Raw genomic sequence first — 12,304 nt, forward strand, 5'->3', positions numbered from 1 at the left:
TGAAAGACAAAATTCTGCTGTATTAAGAAATTACTTTACGGGTATGTATTACAGCAGTGTCATTAAAGCCCTTTCTTTTTACAATTTTATATTCTTTTATTTCCACCCGCCTCTCCCCACTATCTATACAGTTTCCCATGGGTAGACTAAAAGGTAATAAGATATTGAAATACCTTTTGAACGGTTTTACACACAGCGAGATTAATGAAAGAATCACACCTGCAATTGCAAAGGCTATATAATTTTTTTTTTTCAGTGAGAGAACCCTGCAAAAAAATAAAGACCCCAAATTTTATTACTTAAAATATGGTTCACAGCGAAAGTATCACCGAATATTTTGCAATACCTTTGACAGGATCAAGAAGTAAAAGCAAAGAGTCTATCATCAATATTTGTCCGGCATATTGGGCACTCAGAACAAGCAAGTGAGCACGATTCACACACTGCAAATGAACACAATTATGAGATAATTTTATGATGAAAGTCAAAAAGAAAAATGGCCAAAAACGCAAAGGATGATGATTTATAGAAATCAGATAAAGGCTTACAACAAAAGTGCCGGCATGGGAGAAGAATTGCTGCTGTTGGCGATTCAAAGCATACTTTACAAACATGGGAACTGGTGGCGTCTCCATTCCCAAAGTAGTTTTCGTTTTCTTTCATCTCTTGCATGCGTGCCTGAGACCATTCAGTACAGACCAAAAACAATATCTTAATATTATAACACTAAACGTATGAATCTGAACATATACATCATACCATGAAACAAATGTACGGATAATGCAGCAGCATTGTTACCTTAAGACGAACCACCAGGGATTCATCCTTAGGAACATCTTCTGATTTCAGCACATCCGAAACCTGCTCTCGGTGGGCACTATTACTTCCAATATCGTTATTTTTTGGACCATCAATTATGTTTCCTGTGCCGTCGCCATTTTGTTGATCAATGTTTGATTCTGGGACGGAACCTCCTTCTTTCTTTAACCTTGCAACAAGAACCCACATATTTGCCAAATCATTTTCCAAGGCCGCTTCTCTTTTCTTTGCCTCTTCAGCTTTTTTTCTGTACTCCTCTTCCAAAAATTCTTTCTCAGCTAATGCAGCCTCAAGAGCCGCCTCTCGTTGTTTCCTAGCCTGTAGTTCCATCTTCATATCTTCTGCTTCAAGACTCCGTGCTTCAAAGTCATCTAAAACAGCTGAAAATTCATTAGCACGGCTGGAAGTCCTACCCTTCCTTCCAGATCTAGCATCATTATACTTGCGGTTAAGGCCATTAGAAGTTTGCAAACTCGAATTCCGAGCGTTAGCCAGGTCTTGAGCAGCAATCAATTCCTTCTCCAGTTTCGCGTTCTGCAATGAAAGTTTTGTTACTTCACCAGCCAAATTCTTTAATTCCACTGCAGCAGCAGAGGCCAGTTCTTTTGCATAAGAAGCTTCTTCAGCCAGCTTCTGATTCTGCACAAGCAACCCACTATTCTCCTCAGAGAGTTGAACTTGCTCTAGCTTTAGTTTTTCATTTTCAATCTCCTGAAAATGGGAGGGCAAAAGTATAAATTGGTTAGGCGATTCAACAAAGCACGAACTTTAAACTGGACGACAAAAATAACCATATCGTGTTACAAAATAACAATCGAGTATCTGCAAATATTATTTAATACTGTATCCTGAAAGAGGTTTGACGTAAGTTTGAAAGAGCAATATTGACAACATGAGGGGAAGCAATTAATATTCACAGACAGGGACAACAAAATTATTTTAAAAAAAATATAAAACAAAGCAACGGTAGTGCACAATGCTTAAGGGAACATGATCGATAGAGATAGGTTACTACAACCAGACTTGAGTTACCTGAAACTGGATTTTCTTTTTCATCTCATCAATGTCCTCCCCAGCTACCGAATGTTCCGAAGATACTAACCAACTGCCATTGGAAACTGCTTCCAGTTGCAGCTCCAACTGCTTCACTTTTTCTTGTAATTCTTTGTTCTCCGAACACTATCAGCAAAATGCAAAGATATCAACGTTGGCATGATAGGTGGGCCTTTATCAGCATCTTCAACACAAATAACATGAGACGCAAAAAGTTGGAAGTTAAAGAAAATACCAAGCAGCAAAAATGAGTAAAAGGCAAATTATACCTTATTATCGAGTTGTTCCTGGAGGACACGATTGTCTGCTGATTTTATCTATAAATATTCAAAAGTTACCACCACTGACAAATTAAGTCAACTAAAATTATTAACCAACTCATTCTTTCTACCATAGAACAAGTCTTTCATATGAAATGCTATGGCTAAAAAACCAGCAGAGAAATTTCACTTTTGGCCTAATTACATGACTCAAAATGCTAGTATAGTCAAAATAGTAATCACCTCCAGCTCGAAGGCCTTTTCATTATACTGAGTCATTAATCTTGTAACCGTCTGTCACCATAAAAAAACCCAGAAAGAGAAGATGACGAAAAATGAGCTTTATATTAAAACATAAAAACTTCTAACCAGTAAGAATATTAGATAATTTTGCTATCAGCATAGCTACCTGCTGCATCTCAACTAATGATGTGTTAGCTATTGAAGCTTCACCGCTCTCAATAATTCTTTGCTCTAAAGCCCTCATTTGTTTGTTTTTCTCTTGGATCTCATGTTCCAAGTTCTGAATCTGCAATGAAATAAGCAAGTCTATATATTTAACGGACTGCGAAGAAGATGAGTGCTTTAATTAACAGCGTACATCATTTCCGTTAGAATAGAGGAGCCCGACACTTGTTTTAATATCAGCTTAAGAATTAGACACTGAAGATCTCAACAACAATGCAAAGCCAATCAAAGTAAAGGAATATCAAATCCTGGCTAGCAGCAGTCAGGGTGTTTGGACCCTAAGAGAATAGAAATCCATGGACATCTTGTCTATAATGGATAGAAACGAAACTCACCAAAATATTAGTAATCTCTAATTGTTTCTATGGCCAGATTAAGGATATCCCCAAGTAATTTTTAGGCCTTGTTATCACCTTCTAATGTATTTGAGTCCAGCGCACTAGGAAGACAAGGTAGAAATACCTGAGTTTTGCAGCTTTCAGGATCATTCGCAGACTGCTCCATCAAGCGCTTCAGAGTACTGGTACTAAAAGCAATATCTCCAGCAAGCATCTTGACTTGTTCGACAAGAAGATCCATTTGATCAGATATTGCCATCCCTCCCTACGATTCAATAAGAATTCAACATATAAATTTCAGTAGAGTATCCAGTAAGCAACCATTTAAAAGAACAAAGCTGAAGCAAAATAAAATTGTGCCCAGGCAGCACTTCAATCAGAAAACTCCCATAATATGGACTGGAATCCTGACGACCAAAAATGGTTAAAAAAGGCAAGAGGGTGAATTGCCAACCTTTCTATCAGTGGAAATTTCCTCGAAAGTGAAAAATGGGCAAATAAACATGTCACAAGTCGAAGAAAAACACATTATCAGTCCTAACATGTATTAGTTTTATCATCCCATAGCTAACTCTGCCAATCAGAACTATCAAATTCTCCTCTAATGCTGATTGTCCTCACCCAAATGCCTCCACAAAAGCCATTCTTCATATTACTCTTCCACAGGTTCACCAGCTTTATGGTGTGGTTGGATGGATTGCAGGGGATGGAACAAGGAACAAAATGATCGATAGGAGTTAAACCATTTTTAGGAGTTTTTTTGAAAGATTTAAAGAAAAGGGAAAAAAAAGGAATTCCAAGATCCTTCTTTCCCATCCAACGCCCAAAACCTTTTGTCCTTCCAAATTTAGAGTCTTGGAAAGGAACGAAATGGACAAAATGCACTATTACAATTATATCCTCTTTAGCCAGAAACCCAACAGAGCCACGTTCTAGTCATCAGGATAGTGTAGGAAAAATATAAACCGTCCCATTCCCTCATTAAATGCCCCAACAATGGAATGTCACATGACTTGCCATTCCACTCCTTACTTTCTAATTCCTTTATTTGTTATTCCATTCTCTCGTAAGATCCCAGACATTGGCTCAGATATTTGCCCATCTCCTTCAGTACAAAACTTCAACCCAGTATTTCCCCAAAACATCCAATAAGCTGTTCTCTCTGTATAGAGGCTAGAGTCACAGTCTTGTAGGCAAACTCTGACAAATACCCATGGATCATAGAAACTAGAAATTTCAACAATAAAGCCACAGCACATGCAATTTTGGTTGATAAAATATAACAAATATATGAAATCAAACATGATTATACCGTTGGAAGCTTTGTTCCATTGATCAGCTCACCAGCTTGTGTTGATTCAGTGATTGTACTGCTTGTTGGGGAGAGTTCTTCATTCCATTTACTTAACGAGCTTCTATGTCTTGCATCATTAGACAGATCCGATGATATCAAAGAAGCATCTTTTTTATTCTCACTATCAGTCAACAGGGAATCATGACGTATGGCATCATATTTCTAGAAGTACAAGAATAAACAGATATCAGATACTATTCCAAAAACTCTAGAAAAGGATAACCACACTATGAGAAAGTTCATTCAGATATCAAACCTTTTGAATTATCAATACTTGAAACCAAACATACGAGAGATTAAAGAATAAGTGCTGACTCAATAAGAGTTGAAACAAAATCACCACCTTAGCTTTGAATGACCCCAGCATTGAGAATAAATAGATGATGATGATGATCCAACAATTACTAAGATTTAGAATAAGAAAATCTAAGCCTGCTTCTATTGTCATCAAATTTTTAAAAGTTAAAAGCACTTCAGTCTTGTGCATGAAAATTTTAATACACGGAATATAATCCACAATAATTATTTGAAGGAGGAGCTCACATCCTCCTCACCAACTGAGTGAATTCGTTGGTGGCTGGGAGTATCAGTTAGAATTCCCGGAATTGTATTCTTTGAAGAAACAAGAATGAGCTTTGTGAGCCTTTGGATCCTACTCATAAGTGCAACCTTGGCATCCTCCTCTTCCTCCAATCTTGATTGCATTTTCACTTGACCTTCTTCCAACTACTCATAAAAAGGCAGTATGAGGAGCAGATCTAGTTATACAATTACAACAAGCCTTAATAACAATCAGAAAATGAAATAAGATTTAGGAGTAGCTTAAAACCTTCTGCTTTAAACTCATTATCTCCTCATGACTGACACCAGCCAACATTCCCTTCTTCAGTTGATCAAGTTCCTCTTTCAGGCTTGAAATTTCTCTTTGGTACTTCTTAATAAGAGATTTTTCATCAATAATCTGTTGAAGAAAGAGTTAGAGAGAATCAGTAGCCTAAGTGACTAATTAAGGGCATGGAATTCTACATTTGACCCATCTTTTCACAGCTAACCTTATTGCGCGAAGCATATATTTCAACTCGTTTTGCCCTACTAGCAAACTTCAACGTATTGTGAGTTTCCTCCATATTACTGGATGCTGGAGTGACTGTGCAGATAAGCTGTTGTCGTGTCACGTCAAACATTAATATAGTACTCATTTAAGCAGTATAATAAATAGCGTTCTGAAATGTCCATAGGGAAAAAGCAAAAGAATTAAAAAAATAGAAAAAGAAAAAAGAACATATTTAACAGCCCAACACTTGCACACAAAATAAAGGACAGCAGTAAACAGTAAATCAATCACTTGAACCTATGAAATAGTGCCAAGACGAATTCAAGCTCACCGAAACATGGCCATGCCCACTAAGCGAAGACTGGAGGAGGCGGGTAAGCTTTGAATCTCGATATGGAACATGAGATGCCTTCCCCTCACTCAGTTTTCCAATAACCTTCAAATTGAAGTTACAAGATCAAGGCATACGCAACAATGATGAGAACGACGACAACAATGATTAGCGATCATTAATTAATATATAAATATTATGAAATGGGTTAAGATATAAATAAGTAAGCAGTTAATGTTTTTCGACCGCAAAGAGGGAGTGCTCTTTGACAATTGATGAAGTAAGATAGGTAAATTTTGCATGAATAATCAACAGAATTAGATATAACTATACAACCATTTTTGGTTGCCCGCATCACCATATTATTAGTAACAACTCACAAATACATCTATTTTATCATTCATAAAAGGTTCAGCTTCACCAAGATAGAAATTGCATACTATCTGATTGATAATGTGAGAACGTCATAATTATTTTAAAAAAAAAAAATCCTCTGTAACCAAAGATGATGAAACTGTACACCTACAGTTCCAAGTGTCAAAAGACTTTTGTTGATATAAGATCCTTCTTTTCTTCTGAGTCCTGTTGTTTCAGCTTTTGAACTCTCAGATCCAGCCAGATCAATCAAGTTCTGATAGAGAAACACAAGCAAAGAAACGAGATCAATCACTAAAAAGCATTGTGTGCGCGTATTATATTGTCGAATTGGCAAACATTTTCAACATACAAGCTGAGAGAAGATCACTCCATCATAATCTTCACCATGAGTACTGCTTTCAATCATCTGCAGATATACTGTTTTAAGTAAGTGTAGGTCTCATAATGTCCAGAGAGAGCGAAAATACAATAATTAAGCAACTATTAAATGTTTGTGATGAAGAATCAGTTCCTAGTAAGCATAGCAAGTTGCACTTGCATATAAATGCATAGTTATCCAAAAATCGAAAAACTTTTGGATGGGCTTTGCATGATGCACATTATTTCTTGAGGGAAAAGGAAGAAAATGCGGAAAGGAGGTGTTAAAGCGAGATTTTAACCAAGAATGTTTACCAGTGTAAAAATCGTGTGACTTCGGCTACTCAGAAGATTAAAATTGTTTGATCCAACATGACGATGCTCTGCATTGGGGCAAAAAAAAAAAAACCTCAGGAATTGCTTTTTATACCAACAATCAGTTTTGATAGTACATAGTGGGGGGGGGTGTTGGTGGCGGCACTGAAGGAGGATTAAATAACATTGGCGTCAACAGAAACACCTTCTCCAGCTGCGATAAAGGAAAGCGCATGTCCAGGGGACAAAACAACTTCTTCTTTTATACCCTCGACATAAGTTCCCTGAAACACACGGCAACAAGAATAGTCAACCAACGTAGATTCATGCAGGCAAAAATTGTGTAAACTATAAAATAAAATGAGAATCAAACGACAAAATAAATGGTCTACAGGTTCTGAATCAGCAATCACGTCAGTTTTTTTAACAATTTTAATGTTCATCCACACAGATTCCGTAAACAAATATAAACAGCTCTGTATACATGCATGGAATTGGTATTTCAGAGGCAAAAATAGAGAACAGGACAATCATGGATGAAATTAGGGGAGGAAAAAAGTAATAATATTAATAAGATTTAAATTTAAATTGAGAGAATATAGGTACAGAACCTGTGCATCTTCTCTCACTCGCAAATTTTGGCCGGTTGGATCAAGCAAGTCATTAATCACCTGACAACAATTACCAATAAGAAATGGCAGCATATGTCAAAAAGAAATTTGATTAAAAGATTCACAGAACCTAACATGTTATCATACGACAGTGTTGCAAGTAATAAAGATCGAGTCTAGTGTCCCTTCATAAAGGTATAAAAACTCGTTAAAAAAATTTATGCAGCACAAAGGTGATGGTGAAAGTGTGTGACACAATTACCTCGTTGTAGATTTCAAGATATGACACTCGAAGTAAAAACTCTCTTCCTGGAGTCTGCCACCAAAACACAATGATGGTGATAGACAGCGAGCAATTACAACACGGATTTAATAAATAGCTAGTAAAGTATATAAACTACGGCTTTAGGAAACATTTAAAAGGCCTCATGAGATTGGGGAAAGCAAAAATGAACAGTAACAAGCAGCAGCACCATATCAAATTTAAAAATCAATATCCAAGAGTCAAGTAACAGCTATCAAGAGCCTCTACAGCTTAACAAGAAGGAAAACATATTCTTCTTAAATATGTAATAACAATTAAGTGAAGAATCAACAGAGACACTCATGCAAAACAAAACCAGAGCTACTAACGAGTGGTAGCGAGTTGCAAAATGAGCATCGATAGGAGGGAATTGGCATATTTTTCTGACTTCATCTTAAACTCATCCGAATTTATGAGCTGACTTAATAGTTGAACAACCACAATAGAAAGCATAATATAATCATAACAATGACACAATGCTGGACATGTACTTGTAAGATAAGTAGCACATAACAATAACTTCGCAAGAATTCTCACGTCTTGGATAATGCTGAAAACATCTTTAATAGCCAGCGGTATGATACCAGGACAATTTTGGTCCCCCTGCACACATCAGAGTTGAAAAGAAAATGAGAATCATCCCGACTGGAAAGGTCACTTATCTGCAGAAAAATCAACTAATTTCAAGCAATTTATAATTGAAGTATTGGGTCTTCAAAATTGGAGCAAAAAATATGAGATAATTTCTGCGCCAATGGCTGATATCGCATCTCCAAAAATTCCATTCAAAAGAGCAGTACAAGTCATGCGCAGACTTATCATATTGCAGCTGGATGCCATTGAGAATGGCAACAATAACTTTCTTGAAGACCAAGGCACCAAGCCATAATAATAGCATCTTACTTTGCATAGTGGGCATTGGCACATTTGTAATTAACAGCTCCACTCCACACAAGTCACGCAACTATTTCTTAGGGTAGGTCAAAAGATTTCAATTTACTAAAAAACTAGGCTTCTGAGAACTTTTTTATTACCAACAATTCCTGACAGAACCCAATACTGACGCTTATACTTGTATTATATGCCGTCATGTGGCGTATGATTTGCGTTTAGCATGGAAATCAGAGGCGGGAAATACAACTTATTGACTAATAGCCTATACTGATTAATAAGATACTATCCAATAGCATAATTCTGTGTGATCAAAATGACAAACCTTGAGCAGCAATAGAATGAAAAGGCAAGAAAATAAAGTTTAGTTTCCAGCGAAAAAAGTCTCAGGCGGAAAAGTAAAAAGTGCATCTGCTAAGACAACACTTACATGCATAGTATGTGTCTTTCCACTACTCGTCACACCGTAAGCAAACACAGTCCCTGCAATATTTAGAATAAGTTATCTTTTGAAGTCAACTAGCTCCGCTAGCCACTCTAACTCTAACCAGTTCAATCTAGTTTTTCAACCAGAAACATCTCTTGAGGATGAAATCGCTTCCATCAAACTATTACAATAAATAGGTATCAAAAGATACTTTCCTCACACGTCTAATTGTAATTTAGAGCTGAATTAAACAGTCCATACCGTTGATGCCTTCCATGGCAGCCTTCACTACGGGTTTAGCCGCTACGTCATACACTTCGTCTGAAGTTGAATGGGGTCCAAAAACTCTGTCTGCCACAAGCAAGCATTTATAATTTCTAAATTCTAAAATGGTAACCATATTTAATCAAACTTATGATCAATATGCCCCTAGAAACCTAACTGCAATCTAGTAATTCATCATAAAAACACTAAATAGAGAATCAAGAAAAAGGAAAGGGAAAGTAAAACGTAGATGATACCAAATGCATAAGCAGTGGCTGGATTATATTCATTTCTGACAATCTTTTCACCATCCGCATACCATGCAATCTCATCGCCTTTCTGATACTCCCTCTCACTGCAATAAAATATACCGAATCGGACTACTCAATCAAATTTAGCTCAGACAACACAATGCACAAAATAAACAGTTCAATTTCCCCCAATGTCATAGCCGATAGATCTGATCTAACAACCCCGGATCTAAGCGTTACCTCAATGGCCTAAATCGAATAGTCACCGATATGCTATCCCGGGTCCGCCGTACATCCAGGGGGTCGGCAATCAACTCTTCCGACCCAAATTCTACAGGGGAACGACTGCCATAACTGGGAGGACCGCAATGCAATAACTCACCACGACCAAGACTTGGAGTCATGGATCGGCCACTGAGTCCACCACCGGAGTTGGAAAACGACGACGCAGTAGAAGAGCACGAGCGAGGAATCAGCCTTCCGCTCATGAACGTAGAAGATGAAGTGGATGAGTATAAGTGGAGGGTTTCCGGTGAGAAAACGGCGAGCTGCTTCTTGCTCTTGAGGACGAGGCCATTGAGTTCACTCACTGAGTTGGTGAGTCAATTGAAACCACCAAAACAAGCACTAGGGAAAAGAGTGTGTAAGAGCTCTCACATGGCAATGAAACGAAAGCAAAGAACATGTGGTTCCCTTCGCTTTTTTTCGTCCATCTTCCTCTTTTTGAGGCTCTAATGATAATGATATCATTCCTCAAAGGAAGGCACAAAGGAGACAGAGGGAGAGATTGTTTCTTCTTCTTTAAGGCTAAGTTGCAGCAGAAGAGAGAGAAGGTGAGAGTGAGAGAGAAGGTGTGTGTTGTGCGTGAGTAAGGGAGAAGATGAATGAACTGTGAGGGGCACAGCAAGCGGAGAACGGAGGAGAAAGTGGTTTGCTGTTCGCCCGAGTTTAAATTCTTCGATGAGAAATTAAAAATTGGATTTAAATTTTAGGTGATGACGTGGCGGCGCGATAGAGGTTGAGTGGGATTTAAACTAAAGGAGTGCTGGAAGCACGCGCCACTCGGCAGTAATTTAACCAATGAAAGGCCCTGAAAAATAAACCCAAAAATTTAGCGGGAATGACGAGCTGATCTTTAATTTTAGGGCAGGAAAAAATTGAGCGCGTATAATTAATAAGATTAATTTATTATTATTTATGGTTAAATATATTTAAATGCTAAGTGAAAGTAATTTATCTAACAAAATATAAATGCGGAGGTATACTCCTCTTGTCCTGTCTATGAGACAAAGAGATCATGCCTTTTTTTCTCCTATTTATAAGGCAGTGGAAATTTTTTACATTGATGTATAATTTTACTTTCATTTATTTTTGTGTTGAATTTATTTACATGAGATATAATATATATTAAATAAGGATAAAGTTGAAAAGTTGTTTAATTTTAAATGAAATTTAATAAAATTTAAAGTTTTTCTTGATGTATATGAAACATGTTGAAAGCGGTTTATAAATATGATTAGAGGAGTTATATTTGATCCTTTAATTTTATACTTCCTCCTATTCGAATTATAAGATAAACTTTATCGAGATAGTTAGTTAAAATCATATTAAAATAATAAATATGTAAGACATATTTTGTTTTCAAATATATTCTTTTTTTTTGGAGAAAGGTTTTCAAATATATTCTTATTAATGAAAAGAATAGGTAAAATATGTAATAAATGAATTAAAGAGGAAAGATAATATATGATCGTAAAATTAGAAAAAATACATTAAATATTTAGACAAAAATAAATGTTATCTTGTTTTTTTTTTTAAAAAAACCAAGCCCTCTCTAACTAAGTTTAGCTTATATTTTGAATTAGAGGGGCATAAGTTTTTAGTTTGGTAGTCAAATTTGAAATTTAACTCTAGAATTGCAATCTCAAGTCAATTTTTTTAATAACAAACTAAAATTAAAGTTAATATGTTAACATTTAATAATATTTTATTACTAATCAATATTTTAATATCATCATATTTTCAAATTTTAGAGTTAAAATAACTAAAAATATATTTTTTAAATTAAAAATTCAAATTAAAATTTTATATAAAATTAAAAGATTAAAAATATGTTTTAGCCGAGTATAAACTGAAGCAATACTATTAACTTTTCAACACTAAAAATGATTGATATTTTCTTTTTTCCTCGGTGATAAAATGATTGATATTTTCGGTAATAACAGTGATTGTTCCTCACATATTGGACAAACCCATTTGAAAGGCAAAACGTCGCAGAAGAAAACAAATTACAATTTTGGAACTTTTTCATCTTGTGATCCATTCTTATAAACGTGTCATAAATTTAATATTTGTTTGCAATGATAAAATATACACATATCCATCTAAAAACACTTTAAGATAAAATTCTTTTCATATATTTATTTTATATATTATAAAATTATTTTTAAAATTATGATTTGATTCTTATCTAAAAATATCACTGTAGACACAATGGGCCGTCATGTGCTTAGGTTATATAGCTGAAGGGCGTTAAGTCGTCAATATCACCTTTTTCATATATGCATGTGATTGCTCTTTGGTGGTTTAGTAATTAAGGTAAGAATATGACTTCTCAAGTCAAGACATGATGCTCTATCGGTCAGGAGGAAAAAAAAAAACACAACGTGATATTCTATAATTGTTATATAAAAGATATTCAATTGTGCATATGCTAAAAATATTTTTAAATTGAAAAGTTCTGCAAAAATAGCCGTAAAATAAAATTTGAAGAAACAAAAATAAAATGAAATAATTTAATAGTAAAAGTGCTGTTCAATATTTTTATTT

At 35.6% G+C, this 12,304-nt stretch overlaps 1 protein-coding gene and 1 pseudogene across 1 annotated transcript in view; one reads left to right on the plus strand and one right to left on the minus strand.

Moving 5' to 3' along the window:
- On the minus strand, positions 1-10,316 carry LOC114725545 (kinesin-like protein KIN-7D, mitochondrial; annotated as a pseudogene).
- The window catches only part of LOC114725548 (RNA-binding protein YhbY-like), a 20,826-nt gene continuing 18,823 nt past the window's right edge, over positions 10,302-12,304 (plus strand). Inside the window, 1 exon segment of the mRNA XM_028912076.1 lies at positions 10,302-10,308. The gene's annotated coding sequence lies outside the window, so the exon portion shown is untranslated.

Source organism: Neltuma alba, unplaced genomic scaffold (genome assembly GCF_004799145.2).
Source record: "Neltuma alba isolate B1F8T4 unplaced genomic scaffold, ASM479914v2 tig00012255_pilon, whole genome shotgun sequence".
NCBI classification, from domain to species: domain Eukaryota; kingdom Viridiplantae; phylum Streptophyta; class Magnoliopsida; order Fabales; family Fabaceae; genus Neltuma; species Neltuma alba.